The sequence below is a fragment of the Triticum aestivum genome, chromosome 6D, assembly GCF_018294505.1.
Source record: "Triticum aestivum cultivar Chinese Spring chromosome 6D, IWGSC CS RefSeq v2.1, whole genome shotgun sequence".
NCBI classification, from domain to species: domain Eukaryota; kingdom Viridiplantae; phylum Streptophyta; class Magnoliopsida; order Poales; family Poaceae; genus Triticum; species Triticum aestivum.
The window spans coordinates 107215046-107226698 of NC_057811.1; positions in this window are offsets into that span (position 1 = coordinate 107215046).

Genomic DNA, 11653 nt, shown 5'->3' on the forward strand with positions numbered 1-11653 from the left:
GTAATCATAGCTATGCTCAATGGGCAGGAAGCCCCCAAGTGATCATATGAAGTGACAATAAAGACTCATTATTCTCAGAAATGGAACGACAGAGGCCCTGAATTATCAAGGATGCCGGCTTTATTATATTCATCATAATATATACATTGTCAAAATATATACATCACAAGAGCCGGTGGCTTAGGTGTAGTCAGGCCGAAGATGAGCAATATTCCACGGCCTGCGGGTCTCCTCCTCCGACGTGCGTGAATCCTTGTGGTCTCGAACATTCATAAGGTAGTATGACCCATTGTTCAGATTTTTGCTGACCACAAAGGGCCCTTCCCAAGGTGGGGATAATTTGTGCATATCAGCTTGATCCTGGATAAGCCGGAGCACCAAATCTCCTTCCTGAAAGGTCCTGGTTTTAACCCGGCGGCTGTGATAACGGCGCAGATCTTGCTGGTAAATCGCCGAACAAGCCGCTGCAAGGTCACACTCCTCATCCAACAGGTCAATAGCATCCTGACGTGTGTTTTCATTATCAGCTTCAATATAAGCCGCCACACGGGGCGAGTCGTGATGGATGTCACTAGGGAGAACCGCCTTTGCTCCGTAAACCATGAAGAAAGGCGTGTAACCCATAGATCTGTTGGGGGTGGTATTGATGCTCCATAATACTGTGGGTAATTCCTCCACGCAGCAACCCGGCGTCCTCTGCAAAGGGACCATAAGCCGGGGCTTGATGCCTCTCAAGATTTCTTGATTAGCCCTCTCAGCTTGACCATTGGACTGGGGGTGAGCCACTGATGATACATCAACTCGAATATGCTCTCGTTGACAAAACTCTTTCATAGTACCCTTGGACAGATTAGTGCCTTTATCAGTTATAATGCTGTGGGGAAAACCAAAATGGAAAATCACCTTTTTGATGAATTGAACCGTTGTTGCCGCGTCACACTTACTAACCGGTTCTGCTTCAACCCACTTTGTAAATTTGACAACCACCACCAAAAGGTGGGTCTTTCTATCCTTGGACCTTTTGAAAGGTCCAACCATATCAAGCCCCCAGACTGCAAATGGACAAGCAATTGGAATCATCCTCAATTCTTGAGCCAGTACAGCTTGTCTTGAGAATTTCTGATAACCATCACATTTACTAACCAAATCCTCAGCATCGGCATGAGCCGTCAGCCAATAAAATCCATGACGAAAAGCCTTGGCCATGAGAGACTTAGAGCCGGCATGATGACCACAATCTCCTTCATGAATTTCTCGTAGGATCTCACGACCTTCTTCAGGAGAGACACAACGTTGAAACGCCCCCGTAACACTGTGATGATACAACTCTCCATTGACAATAGTCATTGACTTAGACCGTCGGGTTATTTGCCTGGCCAAAGTTTCATCTTCAAGTAACTCGCCCCGGATCATATACGCCAAATATGGAACTGTCCAATCAGGAATAGCAAGAAGAGCCGCCACCAGGTGTGCCTCCGGGTCAGGAATAGCAAGATCTTCCTCTGTAGGCAGTTTAACTGAAGGATTATGCAAAATATCAAGGAAAATATTGGGTGGCACCGGCTTACGTTGGGATCCCAACCGGCTCAATGCATCAGCCGCCTTGTTTTTCCTTCGATCAACATGCTCTACTTGATAGCCCTTGAAGTGACCAACAATAGCATCAACCTCTCGGTGATAAGCCGCCATGAGTGGGTCCTTAGAATCCCAAGTGCCAGAGACTTGCTGTGCTACCAAATCTGAGTCACCAAAACACCTCACACGGCTTAAGTTCATCTCCTTAGTCATCCGAAGACCGTGGAGCAAGGCCTCATACTCAGCTGCATTGTTAGTACAAGGGAACATCAACCTTAAAACATAACAAAATGTATCACCTCGTGGGGAAGTCAAGATAACTCCAGCCCCCGAGCCTTCCTACTGCCTGGATCCATCGAAGTGAATAGTCCAATATGTGCTATCCGGCTTCTCCTCAGGCATCTGCAGCTCTGTCCAATCATTTATGAAGTCCACAAGTGCTTGAGACCTGATGGATGTGCGAGGCATATACTTCAAACCATGGGGTCCAAGCTCAATGGCCCACTTGTCTTCCCGATCTGTGGCAGAACTAACCATAGTGATGCGATGACCCAAAAAATATTGCTTGAGCTTTCGACTAGCCATGAACACACCATACACAAGCTTCTACCAATGCGGATACCTCTGCTTGGACTCAATGAGCACCTCACTGATGTAGTAAACCGGCCGCTGAACCGGATATTCCTTTCCTGACTCCTTCCTTTCCACCACAATTGCCACGCTGACAGCTCGGCTGTTGGCAGCCACATATAACAATAAAGGCTCTTTATCTATGGGAGCAACAAGAACCAGTGGCTCAGCCAACTGTTTCTTCAAGGCCTTAAACGCCTGATCAGCAGCATCACTCCAGACAAAGTGATCTGTGTTCTTCATCATCTGGTAAAGATTGATAGCCTTTTCACCCAACCGGCTTATGAACCGGCTTAAGGCCGCAATACAATCCGCCAGACGTTAAACATCGTTAATACGCGCCGGTTTAGCCAGAGAAGTGATGGCCATTATTTTCTCAGGGTTAGCTTCAATACCCCGTTCAGAAACCAGAAAGCCTAAGAGCTTGCCTGCTGGTACACCAAAGACACACTTGGACGGGTTAAGCATCATCTTGTAGACCCAGGGATTGTCAAATGTCTCTTTCAAATCAGCTATCAAGGTTTCCTTCTTCCTGGATTTTACCACAATATCATCCACATAACCATGAACATTGCGCCAAATCTGATCATCAAGGCAATTTTGCACACACCGCTGGTAAGTCGCCTGGGCACTCTTGAGCCCAAAAGGCATAGACACATAACAGAAGGATCCAAAGGGAGTGATGAAGGTTGTCTTCTCCTGGTCCTTAACTACCATCTTGATTTGATGATAACCAGAATAAGCATCCAAAAAACTCAAACGCTAACAACCTGCCGTAGCATCAATGATTTGATCAATATGGGGGAAAGCAAAGGGATCAGCTGGACAGGCCTTGTTAAGATCCGTATAATCCACACACATGCGCCAAGTGTTGTTTTTCTTAAGTACCAGCACCGGGTTAGCCAACCATTCAGGATGAAAGACTTCAATAATGAACCCAGCTGCCAAGAGTCGGGCCACTACTTCACCAATGGCCTTACGCCTCTCCTCGTTGAAGCGACGAAGGAATTGCTTGACCGGTTTAAATTTTGGATCAATATTGAGAGTATGCTCAGTGAGTTCCCTCGGTACACCTGGCATGTCTGAAGGCTTCCATGCAAAGATGTCCCGGTTCTCACGGATGAACTCGATGAGCGCGCTTTCCTATTTTGGATCCAGATTAGCACTGATGCTGAAATGCTTGGATGAATCGCCAGGAACAAAATCAACCAACTTCGTGTCATCCACTGACTTAAACTTCAACAGAGGATCATGCTCCGTAGTTGGCTTCTTCAAAGACGTCATATCCGCCGGGTCAACATTATCCTTGTAAGACTTCAACTCCTCTGTTGCACAGACAGACTCAGCATAAGCAGCATCGCCTTCTTCACACTCCAAGGCTATCTTTCGGCTTCCATGCACTGTGATAGTGCCCTTGTGACCCGGCATCTTAAGCTGCAAATAAACATAACAAGGCCTTGCCATGAACTTAGCATAAGCCGGCCGCCCAAACAGAGCATGATAAGGGCTCTTGATCTTAACCACCTCAAAAGTCAATGTCTCAGATCCTGAGTCATGATCATCTCCAAAGGCAACTTCCAAAGATATTTTGCCCACTGGATACGCCGACTTACCAGGCACCACGCCGTGAAAGACAGTGTTTGACGGCTTAAGATCTTTGCCACCACTAGAGCCAAATGACCCGGATTATCAACCCGGGGTGAGTGATCCTCACGACTCCAGAGAATAGGGTGTTCAAACCATTGCAAGTAACGGGGAATCGCCGGTTCAACTATGTTCACTGCCCTTTTATGAAGTTTCTGACCCCGCTTGCATGAAATTGTGGTGAAAACATGGTACTATCCACTGTTGAACTGCTTTGAGTTACTCTGATAACCAGATTGCTGCTGCTGATTCCCCTGACCAGATTGTTGATTAAAACCACCTTGATTGCCTTGGCCCTGGAAACCGGAATTAGAACCGCCACCACCATAACCCGGACCGTGAGAGCCGGATCCTGAGCCGCCGTCCGGCCCATGATTGTTCTGGGAAAAAATGGAATTTCTATACTCCCTCATAATGAAGCAATCCTTCCAGAGGTGAGTGGCCGGCTTTTCCCGCGTACCATGCTTCGGGCAGGGCTGATTCATCATCGCCTCAAGATTGAATTTTGGTCCTCCAAACGGAGGGGGCGGCTTTCCCTTGCGATGCTGACTATTATCTTGCGTATTGGTGTTAGGCACAAAATCCAAATTACCATCAGCTTTGCGCTTACCATTGCCACCCTGACATGCCAGGTTATGCTGCTGCCCCTTCGTGTTGCTGCTCTTCTTTCCCTTACCTGGCTTTTCATCATCAGACTCGGGGTCCTTGGTACTATCAGAGTCGGCATACTTAACGAGAGCCGCCATTGGCTCCCCCATGTCGTTGTAGTGGCGTTTAAGCCGCCCCAGTTTTTGCTTAAGGGGCATGAAACAACGATTCTTCTCCAACATCAGGACTGCTGAACCGGCATTGATACGATCTGATGAGTGTAGGATGGTTGAGAGCCGGCACACCCAATGGGCTGTTGACTCGCCCTCACCTTGGACACAGGAGTCCAAATCTATGATTGACATAGGCTGCTTGCACGTGTCTTTAAAATTCTGGATAAACCGGGCTTTTAACTCGGCCCATGATCCAATGGAATTGGTGGGCAGCCCTTTCAGCCAAGTACGAGCCGTCCCGTCCAACATCATGGTGAAATACTTAGCGCATGCAGCATCGCCAACATCCAGCATCTCCATTGCCATCTCAAAACTTTCAATCCAAGCTTCAGGGGGTTGATCTGCTGTGTAGTTAGGCACCTTACGAGGACCCTTGAAATCCTTGGGCAAACGCTCGTTACGCAGACCCGACACTAAACATGGCACCCCCATGGTTCTAGAGGTCACACCTGCCTCCATCGAAGCTGACGGATAAACCGGAGAATGTTGATAAGCCGCTTGCTGAGCCGCCAGCTCGGCCTCCCGACGCGCTATGCCCTGATCCACCAAAGTCTAAGCATTGGCACCACCACCACGCGCCGGGTCATGTCCACAAGGTTGGTTACGGCGTTGTTCGCTGCTTGAAACTGCCAGTGAGTCAATGTGCCTGCTATAACTCTGGCTTGGACGAGGGGTTGAGTGAATCCACTCGCGGCTATAAGAATAAGCCGCCTGTTGAGCCACGGCTGTCTGAAGAAGCTCTCTGGCCCTCCGTACTCTATCGTTGTTGGAGACTCGCCTTCAACTGGTAGAGCCGCCAATCGTGTTGCGGCAGCAATCATATTGTCCAAAGGGTTAGAATAATGACCCGGAGGTGTCAGAACATGCTGAGGTGGAGTATTATTCAAACGCGACGGGTCCGTCGCGCGCGGCTGAACCGGCGCTCCAGTCTCGAGCGGTTCAACCGCCCGGTTCACCACCGGCGGGTCACTGGTCCCCGCTCCACACTACAAAAAAATACACTTCCGTGATGATACGTGTTTGTCACAGTAGGTCGCGTTTTTTGTCATGCATGTACATCCATGACAAATTTATGACAGAATCAAGATAGTCATACCTGTGCTGTCGTAGAAGTGTTCCATGACATTACCAAAATTATCATCACGGAAGTGTCCACTTCCATGACGATAAATCGCGCGTCACAGAAGTGCTTTCGCCAAGGGTGACCGACACGTGGCATCCACCATAACGGAACGCCATTAAGCTATCGAGTCTGGTTTTGGATCCGATAACCCGTTAACAGCCACGACCAATGGGGATTTTCCACGTGTAAAATCATCATTGGCTGGAGGAAACACGTGTCGGCTCACCGTTGGGACAGATGTCATCCACTCATTGGACCCAAAGCGCCTATGATACTTCGACACGTGGCACGGCCCAACAGAGGCCCATTCCTGTGAAAAGGCCGGCCCGTTTGACTTGGTCAAAAGGTGGCGGGCTGGCCCACAGCAAGCATGTTAACGGCATGTTCGCATATAGCCATTTACAGCCCGCTAACCCAGCGCCCGTTTACGGCCTAACCGAATTAGGCCCAGTAGCGTCATCTGGGCCGTCCAATATAATTCCAGCCCGTTTTAACTTCCGGCCCATGTATGGCCCATGACGTCTTTCGGCCCATATGAGGCCCTTATTACTCTCGGCCCATTAACGGCCCGTGGTAAAACTGGCCCGTGATGAACAGTGTATCACTCTATACCCATTAACGGCCCATGGTGAAATTGGCCCGTAATGAACAGTGTATCACTTTATACCCATTAACGGCCCATTATTCTGTTGGGCCTTTCAAGCCCATGTTATCTTCCGGCCTTCTCACGGCCCATTTATTCTTGGGCTCATTTCCAGCATTCTATTACTTACGGCCCGTTACTGTCATTTTCTGCTTGTGGGCCAAATTCAGCCCATGCTTACAGTCGGCCCGTTTGTGGCCCGTTAATACGTTGGGCCGTTTTCATAGCGTCATCAAATACGGTCGATTAATGACGGCCCATTATGGTCGGCCCATGAACGGGCGATTCCAACTCTAGCCCGTTTACGGCCATAAAGCGGTATGTTATTGGCCCATGTTTGGGCAATCGATCATACGGCCCGTAGAAGGCCCATTGATAATACGGCCTGTAGAAGGCCCATTGATGATACGGCGTGTAGAAGGCCCATTGTTTCTATGCCCCATAGAAGGCCCATTGTTTCTACGGCCCGTAGAAGGCCCAGTGTCACTACAGTAAATATGTAGCCCATGGTTATTGTGGCCTAGTTTAAAAAAAGGTTATTGCGGCCACTAGCAAACCGCGAAAAAAGAATAGCACTGACTACAAGCAAACAAATAAACAAGACAACAAGGAAATAAATAAGCAAGCAACATACGCTAGGCTATCATGGCTATTACACATATTACATCCACTGGGCATCAAAGTTCGCAGTGCAAATATAGGGAACAAAGCAGCATATCATATACACTGGTTGTCAAAGTTGGCGACCAGTGCAAATAAACGTCGCAGCAAAACATGTCCAGAACCGAAACCACTTCAGAAGATCTCAAGAAACAATAGCCTGGGTACCCATAATGCTGGCAAGATGCTTAGCAAGCTTATTAACTTTCTCTTGTTTGGCGCTTAAATCCTCCAGCGCTTGTTGTTGCACCAGAAAGTATGCATCTGAATTCTGCAGGGACTTCCTCAGTCCTTCAGCTTCCTGTCGCAACACATCTGATCGATGTCTTTCAACTTGAAGCTGAGACTCAAGAAGACAAACTGATTCAGGCAGCGAGTTCGAAGAGCTTGTGCCAGCAGTAGTGGCCAGTAACTCGAACACTACATCAAGACAGGACTTCTGGGTTCTCTCACTGTCGTCGTGGTAGTTTTTATCAGCTTTCTTGGAGACCAATAGGGATGTCTCACTATCTTGAACCTTATCTGCATTACTTTCTTCACCATTTCATAAAGGGGTACTGTTCTCCAATATTTTGTCTGCATTCTAAAAGAGAAACAAGCAGACACATCACAGGTTTACCATGTTGTATATGAAACTCATTTTGGTAAATCAGTTCAGTAGTAAAGTGCACAGGATAACAACATGAAACAAACATATATCTATGTACCATGGTCACTTTATGGTCTATATCATTCTAGTTTTTGTTGCCAAATCAAGATAGAGACACAGTTCAAATAATATTTGTTCAAGACAAAGCAGAATAGACAGAATATAAGTGTGGGGAACTATAGAGACACTTGTAATGTGCATGACATGAGAACATAACTGCTTATTCAATTGAAACTGAAATCAATATAGAGCAAGTTACAACAGCAAACCAGTTAAAGAAACAAGTTTAAAACATACCTGTTGCGCCATTGGAGTTTCAATTCCATCCTTCAAATTTGAAAATAGTTGGTCTGAGTAAATACAGTGATGGAAGAGCAAAGGAGTATGAACCATAGCTACAGAACCTGACCTGAGAACAATTCTTGTTCTCCTTTAAGCGTTGAGTTGGGATTCAGAGTGGTGGTCCTCATGCTTTGGGCACTGCAGCTCCCTTACTAACTGCTCGTGTTTGGGTGCTCTGTGGTGGAGACGGTGCTGTGTCAACTGGAACTGGGTTACTATCTGCTGGGGTTGGGGTTAGAAGGGGTGTAGCTGGTTCTCTGTCCAACTGGGTAGGGGTACAATCTGCGAGAGTCTGGGTTATGTGTGGTGGGGCTGGTTCTTGGGCAAGTACAACCGTGGTTCTATCTGCATCAACTGGTAGCACTATCTTTTCTGAAGACCGTGTTGTTACTCCCTTAGATACTGCCATCACCCTCTCCAATTCAAATGGCTGATAAACAAGAAAAGTAATTGAATGTACAGACATTGTATGATAGACAGGTGCAATGGATAGTGGGGAATAAAAGAGGGCATGAAATAATTCACATTTATGTTGTCTAACCAAACAGGATAGCATGACACAATTTCACATATATGATGGCTAACTAAACAGGATAGCATGATACAATTTCACATTATGATGGCTAACTAAAAAAGATGGAAAGATATAGTTCAAAATATGATGACTATGTAAACAGGATGATATGATATAACTATATAATGTGTTTATTAAATAGGTTGGCATGCCATGATTCACATACATGCCGCCTATGGAAACATGATAGCATGATATAATTCCCGGATAGAATGACATAATTCAAAATATGATGACTGTAAACACTAAACAGGATGAGATGATATAACTATATGATGTATTTATTAAATGGGTTGCCATGCCATAATTCAGATAGATGTTGTGTATGTAAACATGATGGCATGATATAATTCAAATATATGATTTATATAGTAAGCAAGTAAGCAGATGGCAATCCATATATGATGTAAAAACTAGGCAATGCAAGACAACATGCATGACATGGTTAATATAACCCTGCCAAGTTTAAGCATAGACCTCAGGGGGGGAATAGGACTGGTCATCAGTCTCTGAATCCTCCTCTGAGGAGCTCTATGTATCCAGCAAGATGTCTGCTTCAGCAGGTAGCATTGTCTGCTCTGAATACCTTGTTTTCACTCCAGATACTTCCATCACCGCTTCAAATGGCTGATGCACAGGAAGAGTAGTTGAATATACAAACGTTGTCGACAAATGGAACACATAATACAAAAAAATGATAGCATGATATAATTCACATACATGATGATTGGCTCAACAGCATGGCATTGCATAATTCACATATATAATGCCTTTGCAACAAGATAGCATTGCATAATTCACATATATAATGTCTTGCAACAAGATGGCAATGCATAATTCACATATATGGTAATTAGACACTAAACAGGTGGCATTCACACAAAGCATGTTTAAACTAATCAAATGACATCGCAATGCAAGACACCATACGAACGATATGAGCAACATAACCCTGCCAAGTTAATTAGAGCATACACCTCGGGGGGAAATAGGACTGGTCATCTGTCTCTGAATCCTCCTCTGAGGAGCTATCCGTAACCAGCGAGATATGCGCTTGGTCAGATAGCATAGTCTGCTCTGAAGACCTTGTTTTCACTCCAGAATTTTCCATCACCGTGTCAAATGGCTGATGCACTCGAAGAGTAGTTGAACGTACTAACATTGTTGACAAATGCAATACGTAACGAAAAAAAGGATGGCCTGATATAATTCACATATAAGATGACTGGCTAAGCAGGAAGGCATTGCAAAATTCACATATATGATGCCTAGCTAAACAAGATGGCATTGCATAATTCACATAAACGATGAATAAACTAAACAGATGGCATTCACACAAAGCATGTCTAAACTAAGCAGTTGACATATTTGATGTATAAAGTAAGCAATGCAAGGCACCATATGCATGATATAACCAACATCAGCATGACAAGTTAGAGCGAAGACCTCATGGGGTAAATAGGAGTGGTCTTCTGCTTCTGAGTCCCCCTCAGAACAGTTATCTTCCTCTTGATTACGATCCGAAATGGGTGGAGGGGGGCTGCCTTTGAGCCCACCATGGAGAGACGTCTGCATGAAATTTTATTGCCACGCAAGGCTCGTCTCTTTTGCTCTACATGTTCAGTTCCATTGTGTACAATAACTGACATGCATAGGAATAAAACATAGTGAGATTATGTAAGGAGTGCATGCACAAATCCAGAGTGATGGTAGCAAACTGTGGATAGACCCAAGACCAATGATAGCAGGCAGATAATAGCTTTAGTTAAAAAATACAAAGAATGGCTCCTTTAATGTTTGTTTGCACCCAACATGAAACTCATAGTAGACACCCGAGATTAACCAGATAGTAGAGAGATAGTGTTGATTGCTGCCCCAATATGTACCCCACAACCATTTAAAAACTCAAGTTTCAGCATAAGTTTGGACCTGAGTCGGAGTCTAATAGGTGAACACGACGATAAAGTAGCATGTCATCTTATTAAGCGATGCATAACGTAAGCAGACACGGAAGAGTGCGACCTCTCTTGTGGACCCGTGTAGTCCTCAAGGTCATCTGCTCAGTTGATGATGGTAATGCAGTTGTCGTGGCTGCCGGCGGCGGGGAAGAAGATCTGAGGCGGCGAAAGACAGTCTGGAGAGCGGATCCCTGCTGTGGTGAACCCTTCCGTCGTTGGAGTAGCTGAGCTGGGGTGGAACACAGCACCGCAGGAGCAGGACAAACCACACAAGGTTTTCTTTGACACATATCTGTAACAGAAGTAATTGTGTAAGGGCTTGTTTGAATTTGAGGATTCTAACAATGCAGGGATAGGAAATAGACAGGAATAGGATAGGAATGCACGTGCAAAACAGAGAATTTAAAAACACAGGATTTCTGCCAATCTGGGTGTTTGGTTCACAAGAATTGGAAGATCACAAGATGCAAAGAAGCATGGTGAGATTAAGTCAAAGCACAAGAAGTGTACAACCTCTTTGGTGAAGCCATGTCGATCTCAGTGTGATTGGGTTGGCCGGTAAGGATGCTCCGGCTGACTTGGCTGTTGGAGGAGGGGAAGAAGATCTTAGGCGTCTGGAGATGGAGCCCGAGGTACTGCTCCGCTGTGATGGAGGGTTTCATCGTTGGAGCAGCTCCGGTGAGTTGTACGACGCCGAGGCTGAAGCAGGACAAGAGAGACAACGTTAACCTGAGTGGAATTCTAATAGCATCTCCAATAGATGACGTAAAATACATAACCACAAAGTGCTAGATGTATACATCAGCCGCGCATCTCTGAACCTAACTGTCGAAACTGAATTTAACTGTCGAAACTGAACTTAACTGTCGAAACTGAATTTTGCTGTCGAAACTGAATTTTACTGTCGAAACTGAACGCACTAGAGGTGAGGCTACACGTCAATCGACTGACTTTTTCATCTCTGGTCAGTCGATTTTGCAGCCGTTGGATACGAAATCAAGGGCCTGCAGTTCATCTTCAACCTCTACCCCCCT